The 11,830-nt window shown below is 38.5% G+C and overlaps 1 protein-coding gene across 6 annotated transcripts in view; it reads right to left on the reverse strand.

Annotated features, from left to right (window-relative positions):
* CNTN5 (contactin 5) overlaps positions 1 to 8,282 on the reverse strand; it is a 610,938-nt gene extending 602,656 nt beyond the window's left edge. For 4 of the 6 annotated variants that reach the window (XM_058044103.1, XM_058044112.1, XM_058044071.1 and 1 more), the window contains exon 1: positions 7,690 to 7,939. The gene's annotated coding sequence lies outside the window, so the exon portion shown is untranslated. Of the gene's footprint in view, positions 1 to 7,560; positions 7,639 to 7,689; positions 7,940 to 8,193 lie in introns of those variants that run through there. The other 2 variants (XM_058044080.1, XM_058044095.1) reach the window with 2 other exon arrangements.
* Between the last annotated feature and the right edge of the window lie 3,548 nt (positions 8,283 to 11,830).

The raw sequence follows: 11,830 nt of genomic DNA on the forward strand, positions 1-11,830 counted from the left end.
CAGTTACTCTACTGTAGGTTTCAAAGTACAAGCGTGTCCATTATAGATTTTAGAGAAGTTTCTCGTAACCCACACTGCTTTGCCTTTAAAGCAATCCTCAGGAAAAAAGTCTGCTATTTTTTTTTTAATCTTAGATAATACATGAAACTAGCATGCCATTTTTGCTATAGACATTATCTTCAATAAACATTGCACGTGTTCAACTGGTTGTATTTTCTCATATGCCAGCTTTTCTTTGATGCTGAATGTGACATATGAAACTACTAATCATTTTCTGTTGAAGCAAAATAACAAAAACCTATGATAATTTTTTCTTTCTCTCACACATTTTTCTCATTCACAAATCCTATAATCCTATATAATCATGCACATATTGTTTATAATTTCAACATATTTTTGTAAGCTTTGAAAGAAATCCTTGGCAAATTCCTTTACATTCCTTTACAATTAAAGTTGTGTTGCTTCAAAGGAACTATTTTGCAAAGATTGACAGAGAAAGAATCTTGATAGTAATTTATGGATACTTAATGAAAACTTACAGAGATAACAGACATTAAGTAATGACCTTTCAAGTGTAGACTCTTTAGTGCTTCTATACACTTAATGCTTCCCAATTTTCTCAACCTGTATTTATTTTCTAGGGAAGAACTTTGGGTTTTGCATTATTTGAATCAATCAGTCTGTCATTCTTCTAATTTGTAGAAAATATGCAAGAATTTAATCCAAATTCAACTGAATTGCTCTGCTTTGATGCTGCTTATTTTCTCCAGTTGTTGATTTATATGCCCCTTGTGCAAACGTCTTCCTCCTACCTGATGCCTTCAGTAATGTCTCAATTCGTTGCTGATGACATTCAAATTTCCTCCAGAGATGCCTTCTGAAGTCACAAACAGAGGATTATGCCCATCAGTGAATGACTCAGGCACAAAGTGATTGATAAGACAAATAAATACTTAGATCTTAGCAATCAGTCAGTTGTGATATGCAAAGGGGAAAACAAAACTGCAGACATTTCGGTTATATATCATGTTTTCTAAATTATCCTTATATTCCAATGGCCCTCTTAATAATTTATTCTCCCTGGTTGTCTGATCTGGAATATATTTTCAATTATGAGTCTTCACAAACATGTGACAGTCTTCCTCAGTCTGAAGCTGTTTCAATGTCCAAGAAATATCTTCCAAAGTCCAAACAGAGGAAATACTACACAGCTGCTTTTGAGTTGAAAAGCTGTGCACACACACATCAGAGAGACTTTATGACATCAGAGAAGTCATGGCTTTATTCCCAGACTCCCTGAGCTGAGTTTTATGTAAGCAGCAACAATGCATGACACTGCATATGTTAAAGAGGAATAAGAACATTTTGAGCATCTTGCACAGCATGAGACTGAGAAATCAGGACCTTGTATCACCTCAGATGTGCAAAAGTCAAAAGCCAAACAAAGAATAAGGTTGTAATACAAGAGTGAGTAAATTATTTATTTTATTTAATTTTTTTTTTTTTTTTTGGAATGACAAAGGAAATAAAAATTTTTAATTAAGAGAACTTATCTATTAAAATAATGTAATGTGAAAGTCCATATGCTTGTTTTTAATAAGTTTTGATCTGCACGAGGTTTTGGTAACTTCAAGAATAAGTTAATTTAGAAAAGGGGTCTAAGAAGAACACATTTCAGCAGCAATGGATTGCTGCTACAGTTTTCATACAAATATTCAATGCTACATTTTGTAGCTGTTATATGTGATCATTGCACATGTCACAGTGTTGCAGATAGCATCTTGGGCTTTTTTCCTCGGGTGGGAGGTGATCTTGAAGACATCTGTACGTGATCATGGTAGCATGGCTGTGAAACACAGAAGTCTTTCCTTAGCTAAAAGCTATTCAAAGGTCATACAGAACAGCAAAAAAAAAAAAAAAAAAAAAAAGGAAGGAAGTCCTTGAGTTAAGCCATACGTTCTTTGATTCAGGGTCCATTTTTTGCTTACAGCCCTCAGTGCAACACAATCTTGATTTATGATTATCATGCCTACTTGTCACAATGATGATAAGGTTTATAATGGAATAAAGGAACTTGATAATAAAAAATCATCTAGGTCAATCAGAGTTCTAATCTAAATAATATTTAGTATAGACTTGTGATGTGAATTAGATGGGTAAGGCAACTACATTTTAAAGTGACATCTACATTTTTTTTAAATTTATGTAAGATGTACCTACAAATTAAAGTAAAAAAGAAAAATCTAAAATTTATATATACATTTGTTAAACTATACATCAAAGTAACCTATACAGTAGGTAAAGAAATATACTTGGGAGGGGAGGGGGGGATTGGTTTTCAAAGTGCCACTATACATACAAAGTTTAATATCATTAATTTGGTCCAGAAAGAGAGTTTTAGTACAATATACCAAGAAATTAATGCTTATAGGAAAGAAATTAGCAAGCATAGTAAAAACAAAAGTAATGGAATTTTAATTAATTCTGCATCCAGTACTTTAAAGGCATTTTTGTTCCTGCCATACTGAAATTCCTATATAGGAACAAGACAGTTCCTGAAGTTGTCAGTATTTTCTATTTCCTCCATTCTGTATAGCTTGCCCCCCATCCAAGCCATCACAAGCATAAATGTAAAGATAAATAATAATCATAATTACATTGCAGTAATATGAGCATCATGAAGTTGAATGACTTCATCAGACCAACAGTGCTGAATATCACCAAGTGTTCCAGCCTGTCCAGATTAGTTTCTTGGAGTGTCTATAGGACTTAGCTTTTGGAAAATGTTCTCTCTGGGAACCACCTCAGAAGAAGAGGTAAAGCATATACTGTGAGTTTGTTGACTCATTTTGGTGTGGTTTTGTTCATTACACCTCAAGTCTATGCAGAAAACTGTGAATAACCAAGAGTAAATGGCATATAAAAGTCTATGGAGTAAGCTAAAGGGAGCAATGGGTCATCTTTCAGAACATATGATATATGTGCTCTTAAACAGTTAATAATTCATCACCTTTCCCAAAAGTAAATTTCTGTTAATATCCTTCCCATTTACCATTTCGTTTTGAGGGCACATTTGTGGGGAGAATGTTGCAGCAAACATTTTCTGAATATGTCTCTTCATGGCTGAGTAAGAATTACAACTTTTCAAGTTCAGTGCCTGAATATCTTCCCAAAATATTATTATAAGGGCGTTATGCTTTTAGATCATCTTCTTCTGTTACTATGACCAAACAATCTTCATTTACTTGCTCATCTGTGCAGCCACTACTCTTGGTTGAAGGCATAGGAGGGTGGTTACTACCTATAGCAGCAATGTCACAGCCACAGGGCAACAGCCATCATGTACTCAATCAAGACTATAAGCCCAACAAAAATAAAATGGGATCTGTGAATTCTTGCAAATTGATGCTATTTGCTAAGGGAAGACACCCAAAAGACTGGTCTAATACTATGCCTACATCAATTACAAAGTAGTATATTTAGCCTTGATCAAAATGATTCAAAGGCTAGGAGTCTCCAAAAATATAGTAACTCTTTAGCTATTAAAAACTGAACAATTTTCACTCAGAAGGAGGCTGAAGCCAAAGTCTCTGTATGTTGAGTGAAAAGTTGTCATTCTTTACCCCTCTCTGGAACTGCAGTGAACTACCTGCAAAGTTTGTCCGCTTTTAGTTTCAAAAGCTGAAGGTTCTCCAAAGACAGCATCATGTTTTAACACGATTTACAAGAAAACCTTTAAGAGCATGTTTGAAAAGGAAATTCCCAAAAGAGCTTTCTGATGGATGGAAAGAGTTGGATGTATTTTCTATTTCTAGGTGTGGGAATGGAGAAGAGTTATCAATTTTTCCCAAGACTGATGTGTAAGTTCGGTCCTGAAGGAGATGTAAGGAGGTGAGCTATGGTGGTGTTACTAGTACATGACAGCATGCATCATTCTGATGTAACCTCATGGCTCTGTAAGCTTGAGAGTTAGGTTGAGTGGATGACTACACAGAATAAGTATGAACATGTTGTGATCAGGAACATCAGCTGTAGCATGGATAGAAATTTTAATGTTTTATTACAGTCACAACATAGAGAATCTGACGTAGTATTTCCTTATTACATATCCACTTACACCATCTTCAAATTGATTTGTTGCCTTTATGAAATACAGTGAGAAATCATCCTGAACTTCCTTTTAGAAACCAGCACATGAGCAAAGATCAAATTTTCTTATGGTTCACACACTTAGAGATATTTTCATAAATCAGCCAAGAAATTAATAATAAAAACAAACAGATTACATTTCCTTCCACTAACTAGAAAATGTTACTGTTGCTGCTATTCCAGCTTGCAAAGACACAGAATCATTGCTCTTCAATATATATGTGTGTGTATAAACACATCTATGCATACATACACACACATTGTGAGGTCTTCAAATCTTTAAGAAAAATAAGAACATATTTATCTTATAAGGTTTTAACAATTTCATAATTTGCAAATCCATTTCCTAATAGAGCATTTTTGATCAAAATCTCTCAGGAGATAAGAATCTGTAGGGACCCCATCACTTCCAGAAAGAGTACTTTTCCCTTGTAAAGCACTAATGAGTTGGTAATCCAGGGTGTAACAGACCCTGAAAAAAGCATCACAGAAGCCGTGCACAGAAGGAAGAAAATATACTGTGAAGCACCTACCAATATAGTATTTGCAACCAAATGTCTATTTCACATTGATTCTCAGGGCATTAAGAATGCACTATAAACTGTGGTGCATTTTATTTAGCATTTTAGAGCACAACAAATTGTTCAAATGATTGAAGTTGTTCTGAAAACGAGAGAAAGTGCAATGCAGAATCTTTAGCAGGAGTATAAGGAGGGAGCAGACCAACAGTGGCAAATTTTGCAGAACATTTGTACGAACTAGAATCTGTGTTGCAGGCTACAAGCAGAAAGACAAAATCAGTCAGAAGAACTATTGTTTTCTCAATGCCACTGAACCAATCACCTCAGATGGCTCAATACCTTTGTATGTATACTCTTAACATACAGATTTCTATGATGTCTTTTGTAAAGACTTGCATTAATTATTTAAAATAAATATTTCTATCATTAACCTAATCAGAAAATTTCCGGTGTGTTGAATTGTTCAGTGGAACATTTTTTTCTATATTTCTAGAAAATCAGATTAAGCCTTTTTGAACATACCAGATTTACAAGAAACAGGAAAGAAACCTGAAAGAAGCCTGGATCTCAGACTGTCATTTAAAGCATCATGCTTTTAACCTCCTCTTTCCATACAGAGCTCTTTACCTTTACTGACACCCTCTGGTCCCTATGCCTAAGTCAGGTTTGAATTCATTCCAGCACTCCTTCAAAAATTTACTCTCCAAATCAATATTTTGTGGAGCACAGATCTAGACATTTTCTGAAACTCCCATAAATCATATCACTGGTTCCCCAATAGTTCACCATGTCAGCAACTTATTTAGGGGACTCAAGCAAATTTGCCAGTCACGACCTTCCTGTATTGAATCTGTGCTAGCAGTCCTCCAAGATATGCATTTCTTAAAGTTGCCCTTTATTATTTTCTAACAGCAGAGCTCTTAATCGCACTTTTATCTTAGCTGCTATGATATTTTTCCTCAAGACCTCTTTTCAAAGTTACTTTCTTTCAAATTGTCAAGTAGAACTCAGCCAGTGAGATGTTTTTATTTTCTGTTTTCATTCTTAGTACATCTGCCCTTGTTATAAAATGAAATCAAGATCCCTTCTCCCGATATTTTTACCTAGAATTCAAAATATGACCTTCAGCTTTCCATTGACCAAACAAACTAAAACCTACACTTTTAATCTCCCAACTATCCCTAGCTATCTTCCCACTTTCATGTCATGCTCTGCAAGTTCTGACTTCTTTTGCATGGGCATTTGCTTTGTAAGTGTATGAAACAGAAGTGCTGCATGTTCAATAGTCCACTTATAAAACTACTTCGCTGTTATCCCCTTCAAGAGTGCTTAACACTTCATGTTCCCTAATATATTTGTTGTCTTCTGAAACTTTATATTCTTAACCACATCTTTTAAATATTCCCATAGTGTATCAACAGTAAATCTCTGCTGAAGGCCACTGTACATATAACACTCCTCAGTTACAATAGTTCACATCTCAGTTTTCTGTCTTCCTTTCAGCATACCTCAAACTAGTAAACAAGAGTTTGTGTTTTCCCTCACAACAAGATAGACAAGGGGTTTGAGGGAGAATGTTGGGGTTTTTCTTGTTTTCTTTTAGCTTTACTTGAAACTTTGTAGGTAAGTGTTATAGTAACTGAAGTCAATTTATAAAATATAGTTTTAGAAATTCTACTAGAGCATTGGGTAGCTTTTTTAAGCAATGGTACAGTTATTGCTAATTCTTTCAATAACTCCGGTAATAATATTAATCAGAATGAACCAAACTTGTGCTATTGATTCTCATAAAATACTTCTGAAGGAGTGGTATTACAACTCAGCAAGAATTAAAGGCAGTTTTATTAATTGGAAAATTTCATTCAAATTTTAATTATCAGGAATCCCCCCATAGCTTTTGGATAATAGTGAATCTATAATTTATTTATAGTTTCAAACTTCAGGATCTCATCAACAGCTCACTGAAGTCTAGGGAAATGCTGGAACACCTCAAAAAAACCCCTGGCACAAGTTCCTTCATTTAAGAAACCAAAACCAACTAAAATTGCGTCATTCCAAGGAAGCGTTACTTTTTAAGCAAAAAAAAAAAAAAAAAAAAAAAAAAAAAAAAAAAAGAAACCAAAACTTTGAAAAAACTTTAAGCTGCATTTCTGAAATATTGCAACACAGAAAAAGTAAGTCCTAAGTACTCACATTACATTATCTTGTCTAACTTCTGTTGCAGGAAGTTTCTGAGCTTAATAGATGTGCAGTTGAACATCTGAAGAAGTACATATACAGTCATGGAATTTTTTTTTCTAATTTAAAAATCTTAAAAAGACAGTTTCATGCTCTATGTCACAATAACTCTCAGTTCATCTTCTAGCCAGTTCACAGACATTCCACATAGTCTTATTAACTGCCCTCACATCAGAGACAAAAAATCGGTGCATCTTTATGTAATTCCATCTCCTCTGCCTGTCAGCAAAGGAGAAGAGTCCTGGAGCTGCACTTTTCTAATTCCAGAGATAGCTGTTTATCCCAAAGCCAGGTATCATTCAAAACTCCAAAACAGCACAACTTTCAGTGCATCGCTATAAACTCAATATGCTGGGTTACTTCCTGATTCAACCTCAAGCATTAGCATGGTAGCTCTCCCAAATATAAAAAATTAGCACATTTGCATAGACATTCCTTCTCTGGAGTATGTATTTGTACTAAAAGCCTCTCATCTCTCTTCACAACTCATTCACTGCAGTAGTTTGCTCCCCAATTAAACGACAGGAAGCATATAGCAGATCATAGTAATCTCTGCTTCAACTTTTCTGCTCAATTATGACAATTTCAATGTAAGATTCAAAACAAAAAAGCAAAACACATAAACCTGCAGCCCAAAAACGGGATCTCTCACCGTTGCCGGCTTCACAGTAGACTGCTCACAGAGACGCTGCGATAGATATTACAACAAATAATCTGCACACACTCCAAAGTCTAACCAGGGAAATCAGTGCCTGGCTGGAGGAACGGCAGAGACACTTACCGCTGCTGTGGCACCGTCTCTCTCGCCCTGACTCTCAGTCTCTCTCTCCCATCCTCCTGACAGCCTCAAATATAGCAGTCCCTTATGTTGCTGAGCCTGGGGGAGCAGAGGATTGCAGAGTTGGGTTTTTTCCCTTTTTTTTTCCTCTCTTTTTTTTTAAACCATCCAGAGGTAGTTCTCCAGACCCGACCGCTTCTCCGCCTCGGCTCGCTCAGTGATGGAGAGCCGCAGGTGAAGGCATCCGCGCCGCGGCTCCCGCGAGCCCCTCCCGGCCCCGCCGTGCCCCCTCCCGGCGGGGGGACCGAGGCGCCTCCCCCGGCTGCTCCCGGGGGGCGGCGGAGGCTCTGCCCGCCCCTGCCCGCACGCGTGCGGATGTATGGATGATGTGGATGTGCGTTTATGCGAGGGCCATCTCACACCGCCGCCCGCCGCTCGCCCCTACCCCTAAGCGCGCAAGGACCCCCCTCCTCCCGCTCTCCTCCTCCTCCTCCTGCTCCTCTCCACCTTCCTCCCCGATTCTCCTCTTCACTCCTCTGCCCCGGAGCGTGAAGGCGAGAGGGCAAGTTGGCGAGCGCTGTCCGCTGATCTCCTGCTCCTCCTCTAACCCAAGACACCAGCCTCTTCCATCCACCACTTTCTGACCCCATCCTCTCCTCCCTCCTTCTCATCCCCTTCCCCATCCTCCTTCCAGGTGGATTGATTTTTGTGATTTTTTTTTTCTTTCCTTTTTTTAATTTTTTTTTTTAAAGCGTTTTTACTCCTCTCCAGCGGTTATGACCCTCTCTACCCCCGCGCTCTGCAGCCGGAGCCGGGAGCTCGGGAGCCGCGGCTGCTGCCCTCACCGCACCGCAGCTCATCGCATCGCGGCGCACCGCAGCGCACCCTCTGCTCCTTTACACCGCGGCTGCTCCGGCTGGAGGCACACCCGGGGCGGCCAGCGCTCGGCCCGCACCCAGACCGCCGCGGCTCCGGCAGCCGCCTGCTTCTCTCGCTGCTCGCTTCCCCGCCATGCCCCCGTTCCGGCTGCACCCCCGCCCGCAGCCGGCAGCGCTGTGCCCGCCCGGCCCGGCCCGGCCCTGCCGAGCGCCCCCGCCCGCCCCGCGCAGCCCCGGGCACGGCTGCCGGCGCCGCCACACCGGCCTCCGGGCGGGTCCTCCTCGCATCCACCCACACATCCAGCGCGTTCCCACTCTTCTGCCTCTCCCTAATGGCTGTCCTCAGCATCCAGGCTGATTCTAATCCTTCCTTTCTTTTTTTTTTTTTTTTTTTTTTTTTTTTTTTTTTTTTTTTTTTGTGTTTTTTTCCCCTGTGGCAATGGCAACTTGTGCTATAAAATTTAATGCTTTTCTGGCCTTCTGTTCTTTTCTTTCATTGCCTTTTCCTCCCCTTTGCCTTCCACAAGTAGTTAGGACTCTTTTTTAACTTACGCGTTATCTTAGTAATTATTGTATAATTCCTATTCTCTGAGAATTTTCTCTGCTTCAGTGATTCCATTTCAATGGTTTATGCTTTCTGAACCTCTGTGGTCTACAAATATCTGTGTGAGTGCATGTGTGTGTTTGCATTTTTCTTTACTAACTTTTCTTTATTTTTTTTTTCTATCCCAGGTAGTTTCTGGCCAATTTTCAAAAACTGACCCTTTTGTGCTTTAGATTCGGGGGAACAAAGATTTTGGATTAATTCTGGAATTTGCTGGGGGTTCCTACACAACTCTGATCTCAAATTGGCAATACTAATATGATTTTTTCTCTGTGTCTTTTGCTTGTCTCTTATATTGAAGCCTCTAGCAAGATAAGATACTAGTGATGAGTAACACAAAAGTTTTATACACTTTTGTGGTCCTGTATAATATATGGAAGTCTATCAGAGGATTTACAGCTCAACATCATGTTCAGTGAATTCTGTGCACTACTGTCAGTGAGGATGAATTGAAAAAAACCCCTCACTTTCAATTCTTTTTTTTATTATTCTAAGATTGAAAATTTCTGGTCCTTCATCACCATCTCCCACTGTCTTAACTATCACAGTGGTAGAGAGAGAATGCATCCATCGTTAGGAATGGACTTTGTCTGGAAACACTATTTCATACAAACACAGAAGACAATTGTCTCCACAACTGTGGATGGCTCTCCAGACATATTTCTGTTGAGCAAGTAATGTTGCAACTTGACATATCAAAGCTTCCCTGACTGACTCAATTCACAGAAAATTATCATCTGGTCATTATTTCCAGTGTTACTAGGTTACAAGACAGCATTTAATCAGAAGCCAGGAATAGTGACTGCATTAATTCTGATCTTATGAATAACTTATGAGGTTCCATTTCTCAATATTTTCAAAGTGAACGTTGAAGCCAGAAGTATTTTTGCCTTTTTTTTTTTTTTTTTGATGCGTACTGTATCTATTTATGATGATAGTGAGGAATTACTTGTGAGGAGGTGATTTTCATTGGTTACTTTTTTACAGATAGAGAAGAAATTAAAAGCAATGCAGTTGTTTTGTTTTGTTTGGTTTTTTTTAAGTCATAAAGACTTGATTTTATGGTCCTTATCATCCTTTATGAAGTTTATAGGGTTACTTTGAAAAACTACTTTACGGCCCCCATGCCATACACATTGGGCTACACACTAACTCAAACTTCTTGTCAAAGTACATCTTTCTTATGAATGGCAACTTTTAATGTTTGCTTCTTTTTTTTCAACTTCACATCAGCAATATTTCTGCAAGGAGGTATTTGTATCTTTTCCTTTAATATAATCAGGAATTAAATGGATTTGTATGAGTACCAGTTTTATCTTTCTTTGGAAGGAAAGTGGCACACAGATTTTAAACAGGTTAAAGTTTCATTGGATTGTGTGTATCCTTTGCAAGGTCAGTTCCTGCTCTACTTCACCACAATCTACTCACAAGATTGTGAGATGTTTTATGCCGTGTATGTTCAGTGCTCAGTGCATGGGCAGTGAGTTATGATCCGCATAAATAGCACTTTGTTACAGTACTGTTATTGCAATACACTTTAAGTCAACCTAGCTGCATTTTGCATATCTGGTCTGACTATCTGCCAATTAACACCTTAATCTCTCTATCTTGGTGTCTGCAGTGGACAAGCAAACAGTGGGTGCAGCACATCTGCAGTCTGAGTCATTTATGAGCTCTTTTCTTATTTGTTTTGTACTTCTTTTCATTGAATCTCTTCTTTTAAACAGAACACATTATCTTTTTCTTTCCCACATGGGAACTGCTCCACTCTCTGAGCTGTACCATTACTATTGGGATATTTCACTGTACTTTCTTGACCAGTTGCAGAATGTAAGATAGGGAGTGAATTTTGAAGAAGAGAATTAGCTGCACAAATTTCTCCCCCTCATTTGGGTCTGCAACAGTGCTGGAGGTGTATATTTAGAGATAATGAAGGCTTCTTTTGCTCTTCCCCTTCCATTTATGAGAAGCTCTTTCAGGCACCTGGAGGACAGTATTTGAAAATAGTTTTTGAAAGGTGTACGTTGGCCCTCTTTTAGTATGCAGCTGTATAATTTTAGTGGCAACCACTATATTTTGTCCTCCCCTAGAACATCTGGATAGACTCCTCATGGCTTTATAATTAGAGTTATAAGAAAATTTTCTAGGGGGATAAGCAGAATTGTGTGTAAATTTGACGCATAATTCTTCAGGCCTTCGGCAAACGGCAGAAGATTCAGAGCCTATCATGAAAGCTTTCAGTTATAGCAGATAATTAACAAACTGGAGACGTTAGCAATGGAAAGAAGTTGCTGCATAAAATTAAAAATAAAACCCCAAGCTCTGGGGACTTAAGCCTCTTAAATTTTCAGAAGTGCAAACAGATGACATCTGGTCCAACATAAAGACTGGGATAAAGTTAACCTATTTGAAAAAGTTTTGAAGCAGCAGAATGAAACATGTTTTGTACCACAGCTTTATAGCATGACACAATGGCCGTTTTGATTTTGTAAGAGAAACCTGTAAATTGAATGTATTGTTTCATTGAGCAGTGGCCTGAGAGGATGACAGAACTGCACTGCAGTTGGTTCAACGCCTTAAGGATGATGAGGCCATTCTGTTACTTGGTGAACAGCACCATTGTAAATTTCCACTGCTGCCTGGTTGAAGAGAAAATGATCTG

The sequence above is a fragment of the Melospiza georgiana genome, chromosome 2 (assembly GCF_028018845.1).
Source record: "Melospiza georgiana isolate bMelGeo1 chromosome 2, bMelGeo1.pri, whole genome shotgun sequence".
NCBI classification, from domain to species: Eukaryota; Metazoa; Chordata; class Aves; order Passeriformes; family Passerellidae; genus Melospiza; species Melospiza georgiana.